The sequence below is a fragment of the Magnolia sinica genome, chromosome 15 (genome assembly GCF_029962835.1).
Source record: "Magnolia sinica isolate HGM2019 chromosome 15, MsV1, whole genome shotgun sequence".
NCBI classification, from domain to species: Eukaryota; Viridiplantae; Streptophyta; class Magnoliopsida; order Magnoliales; family Magnoliaceae; genus Magnolia; species Magnolia sinica.
Window position 1 is genome coordinate 69,683,745 of NC_080587.1, and position 6,406 is coordinate 69,690,150.

Below are 6,406 nucleotides of genomic sequence, written 5' to 3' on the forward strand. Positions count from 1 at the left end.
AAGCTTTATACCACTTGTTAGTGGCCCACTAAACCTGAAACTATATAATAATGTTTATCTGCTGGGCTTGATGTCCATCATGGGTAGAGAATCAAGATAGTACCCAGAACTGCACAACTTGGGTCAAAGGCTAAGTGCTTGAAATGCGCAAATAACCTTAGCCAAATCCTGAAACTTAAGTGAAATAGACTTTTCGCTCTTTCATAAATTTATGGCTTTTTGACTATTAGATCACAACCAAACTCGAGGTACGAGTTAAGGATATTTCTCTGCTCATATCTACACAACCGCGGCCCCGATCGACTATCGGTAACCGTTGAACAAACTTCTAATCATATCTATCGATCGGCGCATCCAAACGGTGGGTCGATCATATCCATACGTAGATCATCACTAAGGCTAAATATCCTATGGTGTATATCGGCTTGTATACCCCATAATGGGCCCTAAAGGTTAGAAAAACCCTCCCATAGGACTAGTATAGTAAAAACCCAGCCCTTGGGGTCATTTATACCAACTTTGACAATATATAAGGCTTCATTTGGACAACCCCCTCTCCCCATACGAATTTGCATTTTTCAAAGGAGAGATAGAGAAAGAAGAAGAGAAGAAGAGAGAGTAGGAGTGGGGTGAGGCTTTAATGCTTCCCTTCATTGGTCTCCTCCAACTAAGGTCCTAGCCTCGATCATTTTCCTCCATTGAATCCACCCTACTTGTGATTGGGAGCTAAGAAACAAATCTTACTTCCTAACTTAGGTTTTTCTAAAATGAATTGTATAAATCTCACATAGTTCTTGGTGTTTATATAGGAATTTGTGATTTTCCCCAAATCCCTAACCCTAGGAGCTCAAAATCGGATATTCCCTCGTAAGGTGCAGACCATTATCTCTAGGTTATCATTTATCGACCCTTGAGGGTCTCAGTTAATGGTGTCTTATGTTGAATGTGTTGTAATAGTTAGCATGTTCATATGTCATATTTGATTGTATTATATACAATTGGTTGGATATGAATTCTCACATATTCGATGAAATGTTTAAGTGATAAAATATGTTGCTTTATCAATGTTCGCATGTTTGATTTATTGCCTAAGTGATTGTATTACTTGATGCATACCCACGCGTTTGATTTAATGCTTTTGTGAGTGTAATACTCTATGGATGCACACGTATTCGATGAAATGCTTAAGTGGTTATGTAGTGAGATTTTTGCTATAATTGTGTGATATGGAGTTTTGTCCATAAAAATACTTAAGATTGCTAAAATGTTGGGTCAGTCTGTAAATCGCCTAACCAAGGGGTGACCCTAATTAGGCCGGCCACCCTAGGCTTGTTTGATCGACCCGGGTGAACACGGACGACCGACAGTAACTGAACTACACAGGTTGTTTTCACCTAATGTCGACTGTTTCGTAGTTCTCCCAGGTCAATCAAATTAGTCCACTAGTCAACTGATCATGTATGTTTACAATATATGACACAACTAAATAGAATCTAAGATACCCCATTCCCAATGGATGTGTCCATTCATAACCATTTGTGTGATACGATCTCCCTAAGACTCATGAGTCGGCATGGTGGTATGGGACACCGTGTCCTAGTTGTCGGCCTATGTTGGGGTGATGAGCCTCCCCATAGTGACTAGTGAGCACGGATAGAGGTGATAGACCATTATTCAAACAACCCCTGTCAAATTACTCAGTCGATGGTTGCGTGCTATAGTACAGTTCGAACGACACGGGCGTGAATGGAATTGGGTGACGAGCCCTTTCCTTGTGGTAATTTGGTTTTATGTGATAAGTCGGCACCTCTGTAACGCCCCAGCTACTGTTCATCTGGGCTGTGGTCCGAGCGTGGGTTAGGGTGAGCCGTCTGATCCGGACTCCCTTCAAAAATAGCGCTCCAGTCAGTCGGGATAGAGTGCTATGGGTTGTTATAACCTTGAAATTGAGTGATCATACTCGGTTTGGGTGACGACCCATACCAGGTTGATCCTCATACATTTAGGTATCATACCATACCTTTGGAATTATTGATTTTTGTTATAAACAGATGACACCTAAATTTGGATCAAGGGACACTGGTAAGGAGTCGCTACGTATGGCAACGAAACATGTGATTCGGATAAGGACTCATGATATAACGTCAGTATCCTAGCTTCGCCAATATGCTGGATGAATTGAACTTTGTAATTACTTAGTTAACATGATCATTCACCGCATTACATTAGCTTAAAATGTGGCGAGCAAGCGTAGTTATCGCGTGATGAGAAAGTGTTGTCATTTGTGAAACAGGTGGTTGGAGTCGCGTGTGAGGGAGTGTTGTTTGGAAAGGGTATGCATCATGCAATATCTTCATATGCATATTTAACAAAAGTATTTAGGAATTATTTGTTTCTTGTTTATCATTAACTGCACTGATTGTGTCGATAATATGTGTAACTTAGAATTAATAGAACCACTAAGTTAGCTACTCACTCCCACCTGTGATGGTGTTTTAAAACAACAACCAGGCGTATCATTGATGTAGGTACTAGTGAGACATTAAACATATAAGCTCATATCGGGTTGTGCCAACGTTGTTACGTTTTGGAGAATTAGGTGTAAACTGAAGGCTTTACACTTTAACCGCCTAGGTATGTATATTGTGCATTGTAGGTTGTATAGTCCCATTTTGGGCGATCATTACAATTGGAATTGTATTTTTAACTCTTAGCCTCATATTTCTGAATCTATTATTATCTCTACCTCGCTTTGGATCCCTAATCGGAATTGCGCTACTCTAAATATCTGTGTGTGAAATGAATTTAAATTTGAATGAGGACACACGTGCGTTTTCATTTGGTTAATACCTGAGAACTCGGGATCGGAGTCTGTATACTCGGGTGCCAAATTTCGAGGCGTTACATTCTCCTTCACTTCACGGTCAATTCAATTCATTTCATGGTCAATTCCCTTCACTTCACGGTCAATTCCGTGCATTTCACAGTCAATTCGCTTCACTTCATGGTCAATTCCATGCATTTCACGGTCAATTCCCTTCACTTCACGGTCAATTCAATTCATTTCACGGTCAATTCCTTTTACTTCACGGTCAATTCCATGCATTTCACGGTCATTTCCGATGATTCCCCTTCACTTCACGGTCAATTTCGTGCATTTTACGGTCAATTCGCTTCACTTCACGGTCAATTCAATTCATTTCACGGTCAATTCCCTTCACTTCATAATTAATTCCATGCATTTCACAGTCAATTCCCTTCACTTCATGGTCAATTCATTTCATTTCATGGTCAATTCCCTTCACTTCACAGTCAATTCCATGCATTTCATAGTCAATCTCGGTGATTCTCCTTCACTTCACGGTCAATTCCATGCATTTCATGGTCAATTCCCTTCACTTCACGGTCAATTTCATGCATTTCACGATCAATTCCCTTTCACTTCACGATCAATTCGATTCATTTCATGGTCAATTCCCTTCACTTCACGGTCAATTCCATGCATTTCACGGTCAATCCCAGCGATTCTCCTTCACTTCACGGTCAATGCCATGCATTTCACTGTCAATTCCAGCGATTCCCCTTCACTTCATGGTCAATTTCATGCATTTCATGGTCAATTCCCTTTCACTTCACAGTCAATTCGATTCATTTCACTGTCAATTCCCTTCCCTTTGCGGTCAATTCCATGCATTTCATGGTCAATCTCGGTGATTCTCCTTCACTTCACAGTTAATTCAATTCATTTTACGATCAATTCCCTTCACTTCAAGGTCAATTCCGTGCATTTCACGGTCAATTCCATGCATTTCACGGTCAATTCCATGCATTTCACAGTCAATTTCGACTATTCCCTTTCACTTCACGGCCAATTTAATTCATTTCACGGTCAATTCCCTTCACTTCACAGTCAAATCCGTGCATTTCACGGTCAATTCCAATCACTTCATGATCAATTCCATGCCTACAATATTTCACGTTTATCAATGCATTCACATCCTCTCAGAAAACGAATGCAGGTAGCCTTGAGTAGAATAGAAATGGAAGATGTAATGTGCTAGTATGGTGGAGATTTAATGAAGAAAATGGGTGAAAAGAAGGAATAGGGATGGAAGAGATGAGTTCGAACGTGTATTTGAGGGAATAAGGATGGCAAAGATGAGTTCGGACGTGTACTTGAGTGTAAGGGAGTGAATGGAGTGAAATGCATGGAATTGACCATGAAGTGAATGGAATCGACCGTTAAATGCACGGAATTGACCGTGAAGTGAAGGGAATTGACAGTGAAATGAATTGAATTGACCGTGAAGTGAAGGGGAATCACCGGAATTGACCATGAAATGCATGGAATTGACCGTGAAATGCATGGAATTGACTGTGAAATGAAGGGAATTGACCGTGAAATGCACGGAATTGACCGTGACGTGATGGCAATTGATCGTAAAATGAATTGAATTGACCGTGAAGTGAAGGGAATTGACCGTGAAATGCATGAAATGAATTGGATATAGCACATATATTCGATTAACAAATTCCACTTAATTTTTCATGTTGCAAAACCTACTAAATTCCAGTGTTTAAATTCTACTACGTACATCAAATGAGCCCTTGTGTTATTTTCAAGTTGGATTTGCAAAATTGCAATTTGAGGGCCACTTCTTGTCATTCCCTCTTGGTTAAAATGATTGTTCTAAATTGAATTCACCTGTAAATCCAAACACAATTCAATCATTTGCTAGAGAACTTGTTGCTAAACCCATGTTCATGATCATCATAACAAGATGAATTACCGATAGCTAATCAAAATGCTTATCTGCTCTTAAATTCTAATTTTTTTTTTTTTGCAAACAATAGAATCAGTGGACACTTGTTGTTTGCGCAGTGTGGTGGGATCCATGACATTAAAAATCTAACTAATAATGATCAACACATGCGGGTGAGCCCCATCCAATAACACATGCAAAAGGAACTCTTGGGATTCCTCATCCCTTTAGCTCAAGGTGGATATTTGTTTAAGCAGTGTTCTAAAAATGGGAACGAATTAAGTGAGATCCTGGATCCACCAAGGTGGGTGGGACCTGACCGTGGGGCCCACTGTGATGTATGTGACTATATTCACGCTGTCCATCTATAAAACAGCCTGACCCGGTTGACCCCGACTCGCTATCCCACCACCGGCTTATTTTTTCGATGGCTAGGGTTATGGCTACGGTTATAATCCGTAGCCATAGGGTACCCCAGCTTTCAGGTACAGCTTTTTTCAAAAGCAGGGGTATTTTTGTAATGTGAAAAGCTGTCCGTACGCCCGGTGAGTATTCTTGGATGCTAAAAAGAAGTGGGCTTAAACAGGTAAATGGGTCGTACAGTTGGAAATTTCTCCGGAAATAAAGTAACTTTGATACTCTAGGAGAGTGTGATGAATGATACTCCTGCACTTGGGAATTACTAATAATGTATTCACGTAGCATATACATAATTAAAATTGAACCGTCCAAAATATGCAGCCCATTTAGATGTATCATCACTCAAAAGATAAAGATTATTTGATTATCTAAATATCAGATTGATGGACATTTATTGGACAGTTAAAACAAAAACAAAATCCAATGGCTCTATTTCAACAAACAAGTGTCCACATATCATCTTTTAAGATCATTCAACCAATACAATTTTCGGACCATGACTTAGCTACAGTGGATTAGACAATTTAAATAATTGAATTTGATGAAATATGCTACATGTTCTACTTCTCAGTACCTGTGTATTAAGCTTCCGACCAAGTATTAAATAACTCCCCATGAGGAAAGCTAGTGCTAATAGAATAATTATTTTTGAGCAACTATAATCCTAAAGGCATTTTTAATTTGTGTTTGTCGCATAAAATATCATGAAATTCCATGTCTGACATATGGTGATATTTGATTCTACCAACACACAAAACATAAACGTGTTTTGTATTTACGGTCAGTCTAAAGTACTCTTACTATATTTTTTTAAAATCATTTTTAAATGAGAAATGCTCATACACAATTAATTAATTGTATGTTTAACTAGTTGGTGTGTGGGGCCCACTATGGTGTTTGTATAATATTTTGCAGTCTAGCAAAGTTTTCCCACCATGAAAATGAGATGCCTCATGTGGATGTGGAGTTTTTATTATTATTATTATTTTAATGATTCTTCACGATTTTCTATGATGTGCCCCACCTAATATATGGATTGATATGATATGAGGGCATTCTATTTTTGTAATAGGACAACTTTATTAGACGGATGAGATATCGTATAAATACCATGGTAGGCCCCACCTACTAATTATTTAGACATATAATTAATTGTGTGTGAGCATTTTTCCTTCCCGTAATATTTCTTTTACACTTGTGTCACTGGCCACACCCTTAGCTTT